This window comes from Lycium ferocissimum, chromosome 1 (genome assembly GCF_029784015.1).
Source record: "Lycium ferocissimum isolate CSIRO_LF1 chromosome 1, AGI_CSIRO_Lferr_CH_V1, whole genome shotgun sequence".
In the NCBI taxonomy this organism is placed as follows: Eukaryota; Viridiplantae; Streptophyta; class Magnoliopsida; order Solanales; family Solanaceae; genus Lycium; species Lycium ferocissimum.
Genome location: NC_081342.1, coordinates 20,147,340 through 20,169,913, shown reverse-complemented (window position 1 = coordinate 20,169,913; position 22,574 = coordinate 20,147,340). Strand labels below are relative to the sequence as shown.

Here is a 22,574-nt window from a genome sequence, read left to right as displayed (position 1 = left end):
TACTATGCGTATATATTCGTGTATGTCAGGTGTATGCATACACGTAGGGGTAAGACGGGTATTTTAGAAAAATAGATACATACTTAAAATAACTAATTATGACCTTAGTTAATCAAATCGTGGTTAGATTAGGATGTAATTAATTTAAAACACGACTAATAAATCCATATTTGCAAAGATGACCTCAATTGGTTTTTAAAATAAATGATTGTTGCAATTGTAGCCTTTTATCTAGCTAATTGTAAAAACATCCTTGAGTAATCTTAATCCAATTGAATATTTCGAATATAGCCTTATTTTGTCCTAATTAACCAATTAAAGCTAACTTTGCGCTAATGTCTTCAATTGATTTGCCAATGGATTTGGTCATCTCAATTAAAGCCATTAGGAGGCTAAATTTGCAAAATGAACCCCAATCATCTTAAACCATGAATTGGTTAATTTAATGTGGTCATTTATGTAAAACAATTAAATAATCAAAACCAATTTGCAGAAAAAAAAAAGAAGACCCTTTTATTAGTTAATTAACCAAATTAAAAACAACTAATTTGTTTTAAACAATTATGCAGATACACAGAATTTAAAGATTGAGGGGTAAAACGATCAATTTCTTTGATTATTCAAATACCTTGGATAAAGTAGAACAAATTGTTTGTTAATTTGACTTTTCCCTGATTTAACAATTAGGTAAATAATTATTCAAATTTTTTTTGCTTTTGATTAATTCTAATAAAATATTTCATAAATGTCATAAAATATCAATTAATTTCTAAATAATTTATAATGCCCTGAAAATATCTTTATCAATTTAAAGAGGTAAAATATTGTCTTGAATAGTTTTTTTTTAAAATTATTTAGATCCTTTAAGGTGCACAACTTATTTTATTTATTATCCAAGGACTCTGAGTAATTAAAATAAATTACGGGAGGTCAAAAATTAGGTGTCAACAACGATTTGCAAAAGGCCTAACTTTGCCTTGTGGTTTGTGAAATGCCCAACTTTGCCCTCCAACAAAATGAACTACACAAAGAATCTTCATTTTTATTGCGCATTCCTTCTTCCACTTTAATTTCATCATAACACTACCAAAAAGTCACTAATTTCCAACAGAATCTGTCGAAATTTGACTCGGGGATAACATTTTTAACGAATGTTCCGTCAAAACTTCCTTATCGATGCCAACTTCCTTATCTAAGCGCATTTTCGTCTTTAGATATTCTTCTCGCGTATTGCTAATAGATGAATTACTTATTTCACTCCAATTCTATATAAAAGAATATATAAATTCCCATACAACTTATGTCGATATTAGTTATACTTCCCTAGAGTTTGAGTTTAAGTGGACCCATGAGCGTAGCCCACGCGATCTCCTTGATTTTTGAGCCAGCTCCATGTTGTGTCAAGTGAATATTGGAATAACTTAAAGCTCTATTTTGTTACAGATGTATTTTGTAGGCTAGAAAAATTAAGAATTTCTTGGATTAAGCTCTCAAGGCTTTGAAATTATAATTGACTATTCTTATTACACATGCTACATGTGGGAGACTGTGTCTGTTTCCCTACAACCTCAGTCTTTTGTTTTCGGATTTCTAGGTACTATACTTTTTATGCAATTAATACCACAGACCACTTGCACTATTTTCTTTCTTTATTTATCAGTTCAAGAATTAAACTATTAGTCTTTGACAGCAAAACACTCCAAACATGCCTATAATCTGATATGGTCCTTTGTATCCCTCAAATGAGAATCCCAAACCAACCCTCTACACTATCTTCTTTAACAGTGAAGCTTCCACTACTGCTACCAAATTTAGGGACCTTTTCTCTGATTCTGCCATTCTTCATGCTACTTTAAAGTGTTAATTAATACTAGTACTAGTATAATTTAAAGAAAAAGAAGATCAAGATGATAGAAGGGCGTGGGAGATTGCAATTAAAGTTATCTACTTAACATATCATAATTTATTACTCACTGTTGTGTCATGCCATACAAGTCAATTTTAAAATTAAAAAAAAAATGTTTTAACTACTTTATGAAAAATAAAATATAGATGTTCTAACCTATATATTGGTCTAAAATACAAGGGTTGCGCTACGTTATAAGATAAAAAAAAAAAAATCATGTTCAAAGTCTATAGTTTCATCTCTGTGTTAGTCGAAGCTCTATGGTAACATTGAATCCTCCAACATATTCGAAGATATAACATAAAAGTAAAAAGGAAGATGGAAGATGGACAACCAGAAAACTTATGCAAAATAAGTAAACTAATCCAATTGAAGCATTCTTGATTGATTAAGACAAAAAGTTTCTCCATAATATATGTATGTACGGCCGATTGCTTAGGGAATGGTTAGCGTAACCACAACTAGAATTAGATGTTCTAACCCATGGGTTAGTTCTAAAGTACTAGGGTTACGTGGCGGAGCCAGGATTTTCATTCAGGGGTTCAAAAATTCTAAAAGGTAAATATACGAAGAAGTCAGGGGGTTCAACATCTATTATATATACATAATAAAATAATTTTAACTTTGAAAATACACTGTAATTTTTTGCCGAGGGGGTTCGGATGAACCCCTGGACATACTTACGATACATTATGGAATATGATTGATTACTTCCAAAAAATTTACATGTTTAGAGTCTAAAGTTTCATCTATGTGTGAGTGGAAGTTACAATAGTAACATTGATATGTTTGAATAACCAACATATAAAGTAAAAGAAAAGATGGATAACTAGTAAAATTATGCAAAATAAGTAAAGTTATCCAATTGAGGCATTTTTTATTTGCTAAGACAAAAAGATTCCCTTTAACCACAACTAGAAAGACAGTACGAAGCAATAGAGCCAAAAATAACAATTAGGCAATCTAAACATGAATGCTGGAATGCTAATTAGTTGAGAAATTAGTTATGAGGCTTGTCCAAATCCAAGCTAGTTGGCCAGCTAAAATTTCCATCTTAAGATAAGTATATTGTACTAAAATGTAAATGCAATTCCCACTACATGCATATGCATTGTGGCCTCCCAGTTTGTTTAACAAGAAAGGCTGTCAATTGTCTAATCAATCATTTGGATAAAATCCAGTATAATCTTTGATTAGTTGGTATCAAATAAGGAACATGCCTACTTTTTGGCATGGTATATCCTTTTAATAAATGTTCTTCGTTCATCCCCTTGTACTTTGTCTTAGGAATTACCTACAATTTAATGCACTATAAAAAAGCAAATTCGAATGATTCCTAAGAGTAGGAATATACTAATATATATGTGGTATAAAAAAATATCTATACAATCGTATTTTCTATAAAAATATTTATACAATCGTACTTACTATAAAATAATTATAAATATCAATTAATAATATGATATCACATGTTAAACTTCAGAAATTTTACACTATCCATGCATTTGTATATGTAACCTCCATAAAGAAAAGAAAATTTTATACTATATAATGAAAAGTATCCCTAGTTACATGTTTTAAAAGACACTTCACTCCCAACAACACTTTCCAGAAAATAGCAACTTAGGAAAATAAGGGTCATTAACTAACTTTAGGCTCACGTTCTGATCTCTCTCTACCACCTAACTCTAATCCAATCATCGAGCTATGACCATTCTCTAGTCCAGCCCGCCCGGGCTCAACGAAATTGGTGACCTAAAGTCAAATCATAATAAGATGCCTTAAATTTATTCATGAAATTTATATTTTTTATTAATGATGTTGTATGAACCATCTCATACGTATCTTCATAGTTTCGGTTATCCGCTAGCTCTCACGATTGGAGATATCTGATAACTCTACTCACAAAGGCTTGTGAATATTTTTAAGCAAAACACCTCGTTATTTTTTATTTTTTTTAATAATCTACATACTCTCTTAAAATCAATTCATTTATCATTAAGAATATGTTAACATTATTTCATTTGTAAAGAGTTGTCCATTTAATTTGAAGTGAACATTAACTCGATCCACTCTTTATATAGTCATCAAATATTCATTTTTATATATGCATGTTTGTTATGAATATTGAGTTATTTATTGGAAATCCTCTATCACATTTAAGAAAAATTAATATATTTTTATTAATAATATTTTATGATATATAAGTAATATATAAAATAACAAATTTTGGGGCCTGAATTTTCGGGGCTAAGGCAATTGTCTTAGTTGCCTCCCCATTGAACTGGCACTGCTCCAGCAGCTACTATAACTCTGGCCGTAACTCCAGCTACCGTCAAATTCATCCTCCAACTCCACTAGTGACTTCATCTCCTGCTCCACATCAACGCCGTCTTTCATGCTATTATGGTGTCATTACAGTAGACAGATTTGAACTCCAGCTAGTTCTCTCTCATTAAAATAGCTCGTAACATATCTGACAGATCTAGCTTTGGCAGAACTCTTTTTTTTTTTTTTTTTTTTTTTTTTTTTTAAGAATGGAAATAATTATTGCATTGTGATGGTGGAATGGACGATGGTTATGGTGGTGGCTATCGTAGTTTTAGTGGTGGTGGGAAGGTGGAAATGTACGTCTTATTGTATGTCTAGTATGAGTTTTTGTCTATGTTTGGTGTATGTTACATGTATATTTACCGTATCTCCTATGTATCACTATACATAAGCATGACATACCACAAACATGCAATTGTGTACATCGTTGTATGTTGGTGTATGTTATGGGTATGTCCTATGTATGTCGATGATATCATGTGTATGTCAAGTATATGCTTAATATTATATAATGATATACAAGTATACTAGGAAAGAAAAATCGTGGCGGATCAAGGATTTAAAGGTTGCGGGTGCAACTAAAAGATAACTGCATTTAATATTATGATTTCCAAATGAAAATGCTGAGCAACAGGTTAACACAGGTCCCCTGCCTCCCAGCACTACAAGAAAGTACAGAAATTGCAGTAGCTCTTTTGACAATAAAAATAATATAGTTGGCAAAATTCAATATTTGGCAACAACTTAGTTTTATTGTTGGTATAATGATGAATCTTTTAAAAATGAACTTTTTCTTGTTGCCAAACAATTAAATTTTGTTGCTATAATATTGATGCAAAAAGTACTTTTGGCAACAACAAAAAAATTGTTACACGTCGTTGCAATAACAGTCAATGGGAAAAGTTTATGCAACAACAAAAAAAAAAAAAATGTTGTTTCCAAAAGTACTTTTTGCAACAATAGTCTATCTAGGCAAAAAAAATATTTTTGTTGGGTTTCTTGTAGGCTATTTTTGAAGTTCGCCCCAAACCAAAAGCATCTAACCTGCCTTATCGATTTGGGTGCTTTAACATTTATACCCAAATTTCATATATTTCTTTTATAACTATACCCTACCACGTTAATTATAAGTGGAGCACCACGGAATTGCACATAGGTCCGCGCCTGAAGAAGTATTAATTATGGTAGCCTTGGGAGAAAACTTCGACGAAAAAAAGAATTTCTGCTAACTAAAAACATATAGAGATTTTATTTTTTCGGTGAAGCAACAGTGGTCGGCGGTGACTGATGGAGCAACGCGGTTGGCGGCAACCAGCGGAGTATCGGCAGTCAACGGGTGAGATGGGGACAGCCGCGGCTAGAATTTGTGTGAAAGAGAAGACAAAATCCCTAATTTATGTGATCTGCAGGTGTATATGCTTTATAAAGAAACTATTATCATGTTTTAAAAAAAATAGAGTAGTACTATTACTTACGGTTGAGAGAGGATAGGTCCCATTTCTGAACCTTGGTCAAGTCTTTTCTCAAATAATAAGTGCAAGAATGAGGACACTACTGCAATTGTTACCATTATTAAAGCTACCTAAGCATTCATTAAATTACATTCAATAAGAACAAAAGTTGTGCTCATAATTGAAACTACGTTTTGCCCTTAACAATCTTCCTTTTAACAATTCCGAGACAAGCACTAAATTAGTCAAACAAGAAGTTTCTTATTTTACCTTTTATCGTGTCTTATATACAGACAGCAATTAAACTAGGGCGAATCTCTTTATTCCCATAATTTTCTATCTTTTCTGGAGAGATCATTTAAGATTGTGGGTATAAGTACGTAATAAAAAAAAAATACTAGTCCATGAATTGGGTAATGTTCTTGATTTAAATTTTATAAAGTCTGAGTAAAACCCAAAAAAGTAAAAATAAAAAATAGAGAAAAGAAAGAGCAATAAGTCTTGATGTTCCAACTCAATTAGTTTCTCTCATTTTTTAGTTTTTCTGTTAAAAAAAAAATAAATCTTTTAATAGATATAGAGGGGAGTGGGTAGCAGAAGGGAAAGGGGAAAAGTGTTCACAAAATACTACTACCTGTTAAGATATATTTAGCGATATTCTACATTAATTTTGAATATTGCATAATGTTAAGATATGATAACATATACCCAAATATATTATTCTAGCCGTCCCATCTAAATTAGAAAAAATCAACTTAATATTTTACAATTAAGATTTAGGGTGTGTTCGGTATGGAGAAAAACATTTAGAATAAATCAACTTAATATTTTACAATTAAGATTTAGGGTGTGTTCGGTATGGAGGAAAACATTTTCCAGAAAATGTTTCTCAATTTTCTCATGTTCGTTTGGTTATTGTAATTTGGAAAACATTTTCCTCAAAATGGGTAAAATGACTTCCTTAATAAAAGAGTGAAAAAAGCTTCACAAGTGCTCATTCCACCAACCACCCTATCACCACGCAACCCAACCCCAACCATCAAACCCCAACCACTCCCAACCCCCACCCACCCCACCACCCCACCCACCCCCCGGCCAAAAATATTTTTTTTTTAGAAAAAAAGTTTTGACATTATTTTTGGTTTTTTGCACCCCCACCCAAACCCCGCACCCTTACCCACCCCCCCCCCCTCCCCAAACCAAAAAATTAATTTTTTTGAAAAAAAAAGTTTTGACTTTTTTTTGCACCCCACCCGACCCCGCACTCTACCCCTCCCCCACCCTCGCACCCCTATCCCCCACCCCCCCCGGCAAAAAAAAAATTAATATTTTTTAAAAAAAGTTTTGACATTTTTTTTTGGTTTTTTGCACTTTCAGCCCTACCCCCACTGTCTTCACTTACCCCCCCCCCCCAAAAAAAAATTGAAAAAAGTTCACAATTATAAAATTGAATGTTTGCATGGTTAAAAATTAAAACTTTGGAGGGGTGATGGGGTATTTTGGGGGAGGGTGGGTGGTGGTGGTGAAAAGATTTTTTGGGCAGGGTGTCTGGGGGGTAGAAACCCGCAAAAGACAATAAAAAACTTCAAAAAAATTGTTGGTGTTGGGGGGGGGGGGGGTGGCAGTGTGGTATGGGTTCCACGCAAGGGGGAGGGGGCGATGGGGATGTAGTCGTGTAGAAAATTGTAAAAGTTAAAAACTTCAAAAAAAAAAAAAAAATGTTGGGGGGGGAGGGGTAGGTGGGGGGTAGGTGTGGGGGAGGGGTGGTGTATGGGTTACGGGAGTGGTTGGGGGTGGGGGTGCAAAAAACAAAAAAATGGAGGGGGTGAGGCGTAGGGATGGGTGGGTGGGGGTCGGGGGTATGGGGTTGGGTTGGAGTTGGTGAGGGTTGGGGGTGGGGAAAAAAAAAAAAAAAAAAAAAAATCAAAAGAAATTTTTTTTTTGAGGGGTGGGGGTGGGGGCGTGGGTGGGTGAGTGGGAGTGGGGTGTGGGTTGGGGTGCGGGGTATGGGGTTGGGTTGGAGTTGGTGAGGCTTGGATGAGTATTTTTCGGAAAACGTTTTCTATCAACCAAACGAACATGAATCCACTTATTTTCTAGGAAAACATTTTCCTTGGAAAACATTTTCCTCCATACTGAACACACCCTCAGATATTTAAAAACTATACGAAAAGTGCTACAAATTGCAACTTTTCTCATGTCAAATTTTATGAAAATATATTTTTTTAAAATATTGATTGAAGTTTATATAATTTGACTTTCGAGAAGTGAACCATGACAATTAATTGGGATTGAGGAAGTATACATTAGCTGTAAACGTTACATAACATTAATATAGGATTTACATGTTGAATATTTTGTTTCCCTTTGTTTCTTATTTTCTAAGTATAAATAAAGATATATTCTTTCATATTTGTATTGATGATGAATTAAGTCTAGTGTTTCTCGAGTTTTTTCTGTTTCTAACACTACCAAGACGGGGCAGGAAGAAGAAAAAAAAAAGAAAAAAAAAAAGGCAAATACGATGCAGGTGGACAAATTAAACTATTCTATATCCAAGTTATTCAACCTTGCCAAGTCAGAAAATTTCTAGCTTCAATTTATGTAAAGCACGTTCTACAACAATGGCCCCTCTACCATTTTTTTTAAATTTATATATCCCTGTAAGATCTGCACATCGGACTGGTTTAATGTTTTGTGAAAAAAAAGAAAAAAAAAGAAAAGAAAAGAAGTTAGCAATATCATACGGTACGAATAGAATATAGTTATCACATAAGGATAAGGTCACCACGAATATGCTAACGAGTCATCAACGTAGAAATTCTTTGCAAATTGTTATACTGCTACCTTGAGGCTTGAGCAAAGTACATTTGGCCTTAGTACTCAATATGTTTCAACAAACTTTGTTATAGGATAATAAAATCAGTAATTTATTAGATAATTTACTCGTGCTTGATAGTTACACCAAATCATATGAATTTATAGTAGTTACGGAAAAATTTATATGATAATATTGTTGAATTGACTTTGTTAAGTGATAAAAATGTAACGCCCTAAGAATTGACTTGGTTATATGAGAATATAATTGAATGATAAACTCACGTTCATTGGTATGATGTAAATATTGAATTTTGGTAAAAAAAATGAGATAACGAGCAGAACTTATAATAAAATTGAAGAATAGTCTTTAAATCACGTTAATAAGAGGAACTCAGAACTAAGAGATAATATGCAACAACAATCATCTTGTTTGTTGTCCATGCAAGTTATTATTTTCATAGAGACAAATGAGCTTATCATTGTCTTCCAATTTAATTCTTAGCCCTCATTTCTTATTCAATCACGAGTTGTGTCCATTTCGTTACATTTATAATTTCTCTCTTCCAAGTAATAACTACTCCACTACCTTCCAACTTGAGATGTTGATGATTCATCTAACTTCTCAATCTAGCTCCCATCGCCCCGCCAGAGATGGAGCTAGCGCAAGGGATTCATTCGAACCTTCGTCGTAGGAAAATTACTATTATGTTGATGTTGAATCCCCTTATATATATATACTTATTTATATTTTAAATATATATATATATACTGCGCCCCACCCCCACAACTCCCACTCCCGGGTCTTTTTCATTTGACAAACAGTTTTACAAGGAAGCACCATAAATTGTACATACATAGACATATATCCACAGACGATAAATTTGTAAGCAAGTTGTGATGGAGATCGATATTCTTGTGTGATGGAGATTGACATTCTTGTCTTACAATAGAAATTAACAATTGGTCACTTGTCTAATTGATTTAGCCATGCCACAACATTTGATCCTCATTTATGTGACGCTCAAATGATATTTATGTCTAACATTACTTAGGCAAGTGGATAAACCGCTAGTGGCGTTCGCGTTTGATCCGCAGGTAAATTAGTCCTAGTGATTAATTTAAGTACATGTGCTTACAAGAGACAGAACATAAACTTGGTGCCAAAATGCATCCAGGTCCATGAAACACCCCTGAATTTGATCTGCGCATTGAGTTGACACTAAACCCATATTCCACTACTTTTGCTCGTTTAACCAAGCTTTTGGGCTAACATTTATTAGTATTAATTTTTTCTAAAAAAAAATGCTTATTTTAGAAATTAAAGTTGAGTTGTTTGGCCAAGTTTTTAGGAAAAAATAAGTATTTTTGAGCAGTAGAAGATACTGGTTCCACAAGCTGAAAAAATAGTTTTACACATAAGCATTTTTGGAACCTTAGACAAGCACAAATCGCTGCTCTAATATTACAAAGGTGATTATTTATAAATTGATTACTTAAACACAAACTGCTACTCTCCAAAAATACAATTACTAAAAATAAGTAATTTTAGAGGTTTTCGCCGAATTGGCTATCAGTTCCACCAACCAAGGAAACACATCATTAGACACAATTCTGAAGAACGATCCGTGAATGTAGGTCCTCCTAATCTCGATATTAGGTACTAATATAGTACTAATAACTAGACAGATATCCCTTCACGCTAGTAACTTGATTGGAATCAAATGAATAAACTTGTCAATAAGTAAATAATCAAGTTCAGCCTACTCCAGATTTTCCGTCACACACAACAAGATGACAAATACCGGTCAATGATTAAAGGCAAATATAAAGTGGGTTTTGTGAGTTTAACTGGACCACTACTTTCTACTCGAACAATTTACATGTATACATACAAAAAAGCTCAAAATATATTACATAGAATGAAATCACACATATATTGACCTACATACACCATAAATTGTTTATGTAAATGATCTTAGGTGTCATTTGATTGCTGGTTAGAGTTACGCAGGTGTTAGTTATGTAGGAATTAGTTATCGGGGATGGTTATGCATAATTTAATTATTCATGTACATTATTTATTTCATATTCTATACCCTGCATAAGTAATACATAGATTTTCTCATAACTTATACATGTATTAGTTATGCGGATTGTAAATTGGTAACTAAATACTGTACTTGTTGTGCTGAATTTGATCCATACATGACTCACTTTCTAATAAACAAACAAACAACCCCTTAGTATTTTGGCATATGGAGGGTTTAGATCTACTACAAAGAAACAAAACTGATCAGACTTGATCATGAATAGCAAACAAGATAAAAGGCATAAACTTGCCAGTGCTGTTGTCAATCAGAAATCAAAAGACTCACACTCCCATCTAACGCAAGCTAACACGCTACTCTAAAAAAAACTGAAGATTATATTGAAGCTTTCATCAGACTGATATTTGCTGTGAAACGCAAAAAGTCAGAAGAGCACTTACTCAGTGTTTGGCTAAATTTGTGTAAGCTTTTGCATCAGAATTCTTCCCAACTTAAATTCACCATCAGTGTCACTAGTAACTTTAACTCTACTAAAAAATTTAAATCAGAATCTTGTACTACTATATTTGGGTACATGTGTGGACCTGGTATATTGATTCAAAATTGTCTTCATGCTCAAAGTTTCACCACTAGGCACATGTGTGTTGTATGTCCATTTTACTAGTCAATAGTATACACATCATGTGCTGACTTCACTATCAATGAATCTATGAACCTTATAGAAATCGGAGAGAAAAAAAATTGGGTAAATATTACATCAAGGTAAATTTCAGCAGAGATGCAGCTGAAAGATTACAAATGGTGTAAAACATATACATCAAGCTTGTAAACTCACAACTGATGTAGGAAGTACCATTCTTTTTTACTTGGTCAGGTGGTGCTAGTACCATTGGGTAAAACCCCTAGATAGTTATTTAAAATGGAGAATTGAAATCTCACAAAATGTATTGACCAATCAAAGTCATTATATGATTTTTACTCAAAGTTTTAAAGAGTAAATAATCAAATAGATACAGCTCGAACTCCTAACTCAAAACACATAAAGATTAAAGGGTAGATGACGATTGCCAAACAACTGTCAGAATACTGTGTTACCCCACAGAGTGAGATCAAACAATATAGGACAAGAAGAAAATCCAACTTCTTTGGCTTCTTCTTCTTCTTTTTTTTTTTTTGTTTGGTTGATTTCCTGTATATTCGAACACCAAATCCAAAGAAACCTGACAATATGCATGCAGTACAGCACATTTGAGAGAGTTGCAAAAGAATTCAAATGTTTAATAGGGGAAATTAGAAATAAAAATAGAAAAGTATATCAAGAATGAGCTCTTTTCCTTTCTTGTAATTGATCTGCAAACAAAAATAAGTGAAAGATTGAATGAAGAAAAATGAATCTTTGGTGAGCAATTTTTTACCTTCTTAAATGGCATTTAAATTAGGGATAATTACCTTTTTGAACCGCTCTAAAAGATAATAGCCGACAAATGTATATGTTTTGCATAACAAGTATAAATATACATATAATATACATAATATACATTTTGTATAATAAGTATAAATATACATACTATTTACATAATCAGTGTATATCTTTATATATGTTGGCTGGTGCCCGTAATTAATTCCGGACGACGGGCCAAAAATGAAAAAATCTCTTTAAATTAAAAGTATAAGTTTTGTGCACCTATGTTTTGGAAGTATAATCATATACCATAGCAGAGCATTTAGTTGCACTATAAGGACCACAATTGTTGTTCAATTGTACCGCTTCACATGCAGTCACATGGCATGGAAAATGTCATGTTTTATTATGTACAACCTCTTGGGTTCATAAAATGTAAATATGCTACCAACCAAAAGACATTCTGATCACTACACAAGGAACAAAAAATGATAGTGATTCTGGGCAATTCTAAACGAGTTAGAACCACAATAAAAACCTCAACTTTGCAACAAACACACGTTTGTCAGTGCTACAAGCATTCTGTTTCTCCTGCCCCTAAAGTTGATATTCAATGTAAAGCAATTAGAAACCTATTCATGAAAAATTAAGGTACTCTTAATGATCAATTGTACTGTAAAAATGCAAAAACAGGATAATTGTGTGAAGAAAAGTTCAAACAGGGCAAGTTTACAAGCATACACAAAAACATTGTCCGCTCCAGTTGTGGCCAAACGTTCTGCTAAGCCGTGGTCTCCACAACCGAAGAAAAATAAATTCCCAGAGCATAGAAATGTAACTTCCTTTAATCTCTGTACAGGACTATGGTCTGTTATTTGTGAAAAGGATATCTTAGATCTGCTATGCCTTAGAGATGATGACCCTGAATTAAGTACATCTGAAGATCTCCAAGTACCCTATTGAATAATACTTCGAAGGGGAACAAAGAGGTGCAAGAACGCAGTTGTACTAGAATCCATGAAATAAGAAAAGGACAGGATAAATAGTACCATCCCTCTCTAATTGATAGAAAGAACTGCTTTGAGGATTTAATCATATAAGATTATAAGGGCATCTGCAATTGAGAAGTTGTAGTGAAAGACAAGGCGCTTACTCTTTCGAGGGAACATACAAGGATAATTTTTTATTTTGATGAAAAAAAAAGAAGGCAATCGATGCACAGCGAGAACAAAATTCAATTCTAACTGGGGAAGCTAACAAATCATATTACGGTTTCTATCTCTTAGCCTCGCTGAAATATCACAAAACCCAAAGCAGAAACACAATAAGATATATTTGGTATTTGACACCATTTATTTTTTCTAAGGAAAACGAGGTAGTAAATTGAAAGGGACATATTCGAACAGAGGCTGCTCCTTAGGCTAGCATCTCGAACGTTGACGACCACTGCTTTGAGGATTTCTTGTATAAAACAACTATCTGGTCCATCTGCTTACCATTAAACAAGCAAGTAAAGACTAAAACTAAAACTGTTGTCTATATGTTTGTTGCCAAAAATGAAGAGATTAGAGGATTGTATAACACAGTTGCAATACACCAGTGTGGAATGTCGTTGCAAGCAAAAGCTGTATACTCAATCGCGATGAAAATTAAGTTTTAGATCCTTATTAAGCGCACCTTAATCCTTAAGAAGGCTTAGACTAATATCAGAAAAACACTCATCACAAGCATATTCCAGAAAAGAGCACTATTAGAGAAGTAGAAAATTGTTAATACCACTAGAAAAATACTGCTTAGATGGAAGAACTGCATGTTCCTAGAATTATATGGCTTGAATGACATTAATACTTGGAATAAAGGAAAATTTTATTTGAAAAGGTTACTATAGTTTAATATTCTCTTTCCCTGAAATAGATTATCATCTAATGTAGATATTACGTATCTCCATTAAGTATACATCAGAGTAGAAGACAATGCTTGAGGAGATGTTCATTCTAGAACATGTCCAGAACACATAACATAGGTGATAAGACTGAGCTCATCAGATTTCGCAAGAAGAGTGAATAGAGAGTAAAGTAGTTCCAGGATATATAGATCTACTGCATTATCATCTGGAAGTATTGAAGTAATGCTTAGACCAAATTTGATTAGTACCTGGAAACATAAACACATTTGGTAGTAACTAATTTCACTTCAGGTAAATGCAGAACATCAGCCTATACAAACAGCAGAAAAAGCATTCGTTGAACAAAAAGACAATCATGAGAATTAAAGAGACACTTATATACAGAATAATACTCACTGAGGCAAAAATCCTCATCAACATGTTTGATGTTGTCAAATCCACATCGACAAGGCCACCATCATGTAGTTTTCCAATAGTATCATCAATAAGGGTTTCAATATCTGCCATCTTCTCTTTAATAATCTCAAGTAATATATTTTCACGAAGGGACCTTCAATATACTCAAAGGTGAGATGTGTAGCAACGTCAATAGCACAAAGCAATGGAGTATTGCTTTTGTCATGCCCCTGGCCTACTTCTTCGTTATTCAAAATTGTTACCAACACAACCCTGAGACATGAAGAGACTAAAGAAGATAACTGATATCATTTCCACCAACCCAATTATTAAGAGTAAGCTTTCATTCCACAGTTGGACGACTGTACTTTTTTTTTTTTAATCTTTTTTGAGAAATAAAGTTGGATGCCTGTATTTCTTTGCAAACGATGGACCTCCAACCCACAAAGTTGATGCAAAAACTCTCTGCTAACAACCGAGGAAAAAGCCTAATTGACGGAGAGACTAGTAAATGATGGTTTGTAATCTTTAAAGTTTCAAGACACGCCGGAACACAAACTCGCTGCACTAAGATAGGAGAGAGATGCTAGAAACATTTGCAGGGAAGCCCTTCTTCTTTTTTTGAGAAAGGTAACCAGTATATTCATCGGTGCAAAGATTGCTAGAAACCATATTTACAAATACACAAATTACATTCTGTTCAAGCTTCTGCTCACAAGCATTTGCGGGGATGTTAAATGGCACCTGAATCTTTATTAACTTACAGCCTCAGCTCCTTGCTTGACTAAAACCGGGGATTCATCATTACTATTGTAACAAATAAATAAGAAAAATCCATATAATGAAACCTTTAAGTTCCAGCAAAAATAATAGATTAGTTATAACACAATCTAATACCAAATTTGAGCTTGTAAGAATGCCGACAAGGTATCACTCATGGGTAACCAAATTGGTTGAGATAAAGTAATTTTCTGCCATATAGAAGCACTCCACCAAAAAGTATAGAACTTACACAAAAATATAATTCGAGATACCTCATCTTCTATACAAGCAAGGAATTTATTGGTGCACCACAGAAGTTACGGACAAGAGGCTACTCCTTAAAATGTACAATATCATTCTCAAACTCTTTCAGATGTTCTCCTAGTTCTCTGCCTTGATATATTCATAATCCACACGAAGGCCAGAGGGGCACATTCAATACACTGTGTTTTCTTTCCTTCTTCAAAAGGTCCAACTGTATATCGCCTCTTTCGCTGTGCATAGCATCGCCCATGGTAATTCAAACGAATCCGAGACCACCCGACAAGTGTGTTGCGACCTGAAAATATAGAAGGAGGTGACCTCCATATTCTCTCGAACATTTACTCATAAGCACCAGCCAACACGAGTGAATAAGTGATCCTCTTTTTCCTCAGGTTCTCAACTCTCAATATCATTTCCTTATAGCCAACCAAGCAAAGAAGCACACGTTCGTAGGCGCCCTGGGGATCCCAAACCTATAAGTTCAAAAAATCCGAATCTTCTCTTACTAATAATTTCTAGCAGTATGATTTAACTGAGAACAAACTATCTCTCCTCATTTTTCATCTCCCTTTCTCTTCCTTTCTCGTCATTTCCCCTCTCCGTTGCTATATAGACAGTGCCACCCTTTCCTCTTCTTTTACAAACAACCTAACCCTAGCTAGCTAAAACCGGTAAGTTACGATCCACATCAACAAAAAATCCACATACACTTCCCACCTTTTTAAGATTCATTACTAGAGGCGGAGCTAGGATTTTTAGTTTATGGATTCTAGAGCGTAATTACTTTTTCTTACTGGGTTCTTGATAGATTATTTGTATATATTAAATGAATTTATTTATCATAAATGCAAGGTCTGAACCAATGCTACTGGGTTCTGCTGAACCATAGCCACCATTGTGGCAGACCAATGCTACTGGGTTCTATTGAACCATAGCCACCATTGTGGCTCTGCTTCAGTTCATTACACCATAGATGGGTTGCTAAGCTGGTGATGTTACAACCACTACCCCCTTGTAACTGCTTTATTTTTTAGAATGTGTTCTCTCAGGCCACCTTCTAACCCTTACCCAACACATGTAATGCTTTCATCAGCGAAGAGGCTACCTACCAGATGATCCCACACTCTTTTCAAACCTCCCAATCAAACACCATCTTAAGGAACTCCGTCCTTCTCCAAATGTGTTCCCTAGATAACCTGAATCTGTGTTTTTGCACGATATCCACTTTCCACAATTCCCAATCATGATCAATGTTGGCTCATACGCCAAAACTTCCTTGTAGGATTTGTTGGTTAAGGTTTCTTTGGTTCTAGAAGGACGGAGTCTCTCTCTAAAAGCTATTGTCATACACTTAAGGAACTGTGTTATGTTCACCAAACCAAAGTGGTTATCAAGAAAATTATTCATTGAGAAAAGAAAACAAACAAGACGAAAAATGATGTTTCATCCGGCAATCACCTCCTTCAAAACCAATACATAAGAGAGGAGTGAGAGTTCAATAAAATATTAGGCATCGTTCCCACATTTCAATAAAGAAAATCCACCAAACACGAAAAAGACTGAACTTTGTTCAAATGGTGTTCGCGTAGCTTAATAATATGCAAAAAGAAAGCCATCAAGTATTCTTAAACACACTTGTTCTCTTAGAAGAATACATGAAAGGTCTTTGGCAGATTTTATTATTGTCATTCTTCTTCTTGTTTTGATAACTAGCAAACTCTAAGGGACTATGGTGCTGGGTTGGAACTCGGTGGATAATGGGCACTTTCCTCTACCTTTCTCCATTTAAATATCAAGATTTTGTCTGCAACATGGTTTGAACCCGTGAGGTGTACGTAACTCACACATCTCATTCTAATTTATTCATTTTAGAGAACTCACTGTTTCACTTAAAAAGAAAAGTTATAATCCTAGAATGGAATGGGCTTGATTACACCAAATCTTATTCATATAAAGGACTCCAACTAATTTGGATTGAGGATGGTCATTGATTGTCCTTCTTTATTGATTTTGATGAAGATGTTTGGATTTCAATAGACATAGTATTGATTTCTCATATGGTTACTCAACTAATAGTTATTATCTCAGAAAGTCACTTTTTTCTTGATTCCAATTGCCTTCAACAAAGAAAGTGACTTTCTGACTGCTGAAGTAACCGAACTAAATGTTGAATTGATTCGATACAGAATCCGAGATCTCTATAGACGATTACTGGTAGCCGGTAGGGGCTGCATTTTCCCGAAAGAAAGATAGTGGCAAAAGGATGGTAATCAAGAACTGGCTTCTCATGATAGCTATTAGTTGAGTGAGCATCTGAGAAATCAACTGAATAGACATATTGGTATGATATTTCTCACTAGAACCTCCTAATATAGGGAACTGAAATAACGTCAACCTTAAACATAAAGGGGAAAAAGTGAAGAAGTCTTATTTATTGTAATAAGCTCTCTTTCCTTTAATATAAAAGCAATTCTCACTGTAGGAGCATACGCATGCTAATGGGTCAGAAATCATGAAAGAGGGAAAGTACAATTAACTAAAATGTAAAGAAAGATTTATTAGGAATGTCAAACCCTGTGAAGATCAAGAATGAAAAGTAGAATCAAATAATGCAAACAAAGAAAACAAAATGCAATTTGTGAGTTCTGAGGGAACCAAAAATACCTTTTGCAGTGTGTATTAGGAGGGCGCCACAAAATATCGTTACAGCTTCAACAGACAACAACACCTAATGAAAGAAAAAAAAAAAAAAAGCAACCAACTCAACTTTTAAAGTTTTGGGTTAAAACTGAAATTTAGTCCACAACTCTTGCTTATTTACGTGTTTTTACCTGAACTTTACTTGTTTCAAAATTTGTCAAAATAGCCCTCAGAGTATGCAATTTGGTTCTTTTTTCTGGTTTTAATCTCACAAAGCAACCTTTATAGATTCTGGAGCATCTAGTGAAGAATCTGTTCCAAATAGAGGTAATGACAACAATAAAAGATTTAAAATGTATTACAGCATAAGTTGCTATTTCAAAATGAAATGAAACAATTGATACACTCAAATTACACCTATGGGTGGCTTAAAGCGGTCGTTGTCAAATATAATAACCCAAAAAAGGTTAGGGTCGAATCCCACAGGGAATAAGGAGAGAAAAGGGTACTAATTGTATGCGATACTAGTCTTTAAAGGCTTTAATCTTATTCCGGATAGTTTGAAATATTTGTTGTGTAATGTAAACGAATACTTTGACTTGAATTGTAATTAATGCGAGAGAGAGACTAAGTTTGTGTTCCTAGCTTTGATTAGATATTATGCTTGTGTTTCAATGTGATATACTTCTAATGGTTGTTCTAAGAGTATGCAATCGATCTCTTAAGGACTTCCTAATGTTTCCCAAATGTTAGGCCGTATTTCCTCTTTATGATTTTTCCAAATGCAAAAAGTTGAACTCGAAGAGCGACCAATAATGCCAATTAGACTTGTTCTTATTCTAAGTTAGTCTATTAAATGAGGGTTAGCGCCCGAGTCATTGTTATTCAATCTTACCAATGCTAACTCTCTTTCCCAAGAAAAGTTAGTATAATGGCTTAGGCTAATGCTTGCAATCATTACCCAACGCTAAAGCACAAAGATAGAATAAATATATATATATATGCATATATCAATAGTAGAAACCCATTCACATAATACCCATTCATGGGGTCCACAACCTTAGAACTAAAATTAGCTACTCATCATTTTGGTTAACAAAGAAAGCTTAAAAGTTAACATAATGTACTTACAATACTAATACAATGTGGAATGAGGGTGAAGTTGATGCTTTAAATGCTCCAACAATCTGAATAATTGTTAAAAACCTAACTTTAAGTATTTATAGGGCCAAAAATCGCGCCAAAGTTTTGGACAAAAACAACCTTCGCAGCATTTATGTAACACAAGTTACGGTCCAGTCATTCTTCGCCCATCCTTTGTCGTTCTTGATATTAGGTCAACCGTATAAACGGACGTAAAAGTGCAGGTTACGGTCCATACCTTCCAAATGATGTCTTGCCTCGGTGAACAATGCGTTACGCCATGACGTTACACCCGTAACCCGAGTTACGGACCGTCCTGCGGGCGTAATACGTGACATTATTTTTTACCGGAAAATAGATAAAAGAGCAGTAACTTGAGTTACTAACCGTCCTTTTGAGCGCACGTATCCGGAACTTCCTCTCGGGTACGGATTTTTACCGTCCGTAACAAACGACCGTCCTTTTGCTCCAAGTTGTCCGTTTTTGAAGATTTTTTATCATTTCCGTTCCTTAGTCAACCAACCCTACAAAACACCAAAATAACATAAGAAACGATGTAAAAACACTTAAAAACAAGCAACACTTCTAGTAAAAAAGACATAAAATGTGCCGAAATTCACGGCGCATCAACAATCACAACCATTGTAAGTTATTTATCATTTTTCTCCGTCTCGCAAATGCTAGGAGCACATAAATTAATGTTTAATGAATTAGACCGATTCAATCATTTCACCTTAATATTGCCACAAGAAAGAAATTGGGAGCAAATGAACTAGCATCAACTACATCAGAAAACTAAATTAATGTATGTTTATCGTAGAAGTTTATGCAAATACATAAATAACGAGTCCGTGGCGTTTTGCACCCTTAATGTGTACTTTATTTTGTAATTTCACCCTATTGTATTATTTTTTTATGAGTTAAACCCTAATATCTTTATTTCTTTGCAAAACAATAAAACCATTCTTTCTATAAAGTTTCCATAAGGTCAAAATAGGAATATAAATAATATATCATCTTAAATTTATATTGGTAGTTGTATTACTTAAATTTGGGAAAAGTATGATCATCTTTGTCCTTTGATGGGATAGAATACTGATACTACGACTTGCTTATTAATGTTCTGGGTCTAGTTAGAATTGTTCCCTATTCCTTCATTGGAATTCTAAGGGATTATGTTTTTTTTTTTTTTTTTTTAAATAAAAAATTCTAGATAGTTTATTCTGGTGATGGAGATCAACATAGAAGAATCAGCAAGATCCAAGAATTTACAAAGTCTCAAATTCTACTGAGGATCTTAATTCAAGCAATTTGTATTAATTCTAGCATCAATATAGTTCTGGTTCTATAGCTTATAGGAAATTTAAGTCAGTGTGCGTGGGATACTATTATATGGGGGTGTCAATTGAGCGGGTTAGGCTGAAATTGAGAGGGTAAAATGGGCTGAACTAATTGATCCGCCCAAATTGGGCTAGCTAAAATGGGCTAAAAATTGGGTTGGATCATCTTATTTTAACTTTATGTAACATTGAGTAATTTGTATGTTGTCAAAAATGGAAATAGAAGTTTCATATCCATATATCATTACTCCATGGCTAATGTGCTTGATATACTTTAGACCATTGGGGGGTGTATTGTACTATGGTAGTCGAGTGCAATACATAATCACCCTCCCAATTTTTTTTTATTTTTTACCTTCAAACTGAGTCACAATTTTATAGCCACTTTGAGAATAATCCTTGTAAAAGGGGGGCTTTGCCTGATCTTTTACTACAAGAGTTGAACTTGGAAATCAAGTTTATAAAGCTAAAAAACAAACTGCAAAAAAATAGTTACATAGTGGCTATAAAGCTAAAAATTCAAGGCGGTTCATATGAGAGGGTGCTTGCTTTTTTCTTCTTGACTCTAAATGAAGGAAGTGCCATCTATCGATATTTAACAAACCTCTAACCTACCTAGGTAGGCCTTCAAAAGTGTTATATATACAGAGATCTGTTAGATTGTGGCTAAGGGATGCCAACTTGTCCGCAACACGATTGGCTTCTCTATAGCAGTGTCGAGTGCTAATACCATGAGTATTTACTAACAACTTTATCTCTTCTACTGTATCACTGATTCTACAAGGTGTCTCCCACTCTCCAATCACTGAATTTTGAAGGATGAGTGAGTCGGTTTCTCCTATGATCAAGTTAAAACCATTGTTGATGCACCATTTAAGGCCATAGAGCAAGGCACTAGCTTCTGCAGTATTACTAGTGCCCTGTCCCTATGGCAATGAGTATGCCATTATGAAACAACCATCACTCCCTCTCACTATACCTCCTCCTCCACATCTGCCATCAAGACAAGATCCATTATTGTTCAGCTTCACAAAAAGAAGAGGTGGTTTGAGCCATTTTACCACAATAAAGCAATTCATCAACAACTGGACTTCATACATATTACATACATCCTCCCAATTGTTTCCAAAGTTGATCATCTTGAAGTGAGATTTGATAAGCTGGGTGACGTTGAAAGTAATCATCTCTTTGGATCTTTGAAAAGACGGTTTTTCCATATCAAATCTAAAAGTGCACCTAGACCTCCATAGCTCCCAAATGATGATGGGAGGCATGATTTTATGCATGTAGTTAGCCATAGGATTTTTCCCCTTCTGTTTCCAGCAATTGAGTATGAGAGTCCTCAGATTGATGTTTCTATACTCAATGCCGAACCTGCCAATAAAGAAATTCTAGACTTGTTGTGCATATTGACCACTATAAAATAAATGATCTGTAGTTTCAGGTCCTCGGATGACACTGATACTAGTACAACAACTGCACTTAGAGTCGACATCAATCCCAAGTCTAGTAATTCTCTCATCAGTGGCAACCCTGTTGTGAACAGCCCTCCATGTCATAAAGGACATTTTGAAAAGAACCCCTTTCTGCCAAATATTAGAGTCATAGGTGGATACTCTATTTCCATGCACTTGATGTAGTAAACTTGCCATTGTTGTTGCTAATCCAGACTGCTGAATCCTCCTTTCGTTGGTTGATAAGAACCTGTCTATAATTAGTCATGTTGTCCACTAGTTTTAGAAGAACGAAGGAAAAATATCTTAGCATTTCTAGAACCTTCTATATTCCTGTGAATCTTAAGGCTAATTATATGTCGTAAATAAATGAGGTGCTTAGAAAATTCAACCTTTAATTGGTTCCCGTATGGAGAACTTAATAGATAAAAAATTTCACTAGCGGAACATTTCATTTGCGACAAATAGCACATGGTACCTTTGTGCAATATGACAAATAATACCGTTGGAAGCAAACCTCAAACTAAAGGTAGGAGATGGAAACAAGATCCAATTCTGGAAAGAGACTTGGATTAACCAAACCTCTCTCATGAATTCTTTTCCAGATATGTTCAACATTTTCAGCTATCCTGAAATAAAAGTGAGTGACTGTTGGTCACCCCAAGGGAGGGATCTTACTTTTAGGAGACGTTTAAATGACTGGAAAGTGGA

At 34.4% G+C, this 22,574-nt stretch overlaps 1 protein-coding gene and 1 long non-coding RNA gene across 5 annotated transcripts in view; one reads left to right on the top strand and one right to left on the bottom strand.

The window, feature by feature from the left end:
• The window catches only part of LOC132051855 (uncharacterized), a 60,656-nt gene that overhangs the window by 32,850 nt on the left and 5,232 nt on the right, over positions 1 to 22,574 (top strand). The gene's annotated exons all lie outside the window — the stretch shown is intronic.
• Positions 11,698 to 18,090, bottom strand: LOC132051814 (uncharacterized). Of its 4 annotated transcripts, none has more exons than XR_009413893.1 (3): positions 17,951 to 18,090; positions 14,261 to 17,090; positions 11,698 to 14,112 (listed from the first exon to the last, which is right to left on the bottom strand). It is a non-coding gene; the product is annotated as an uncharacterized LOC132051814 (long non-coding RNA). The 4 variants fall into 4 exon arrangements; XR_009413895.1 differs by having other exon boundaries at positions 14,261 to 15,581; positions 17,951 to 18,070; XR_009413894.1 differs by having other exon boundaries at positions 14,261 to 14,533; positions 17,951 to 18,044.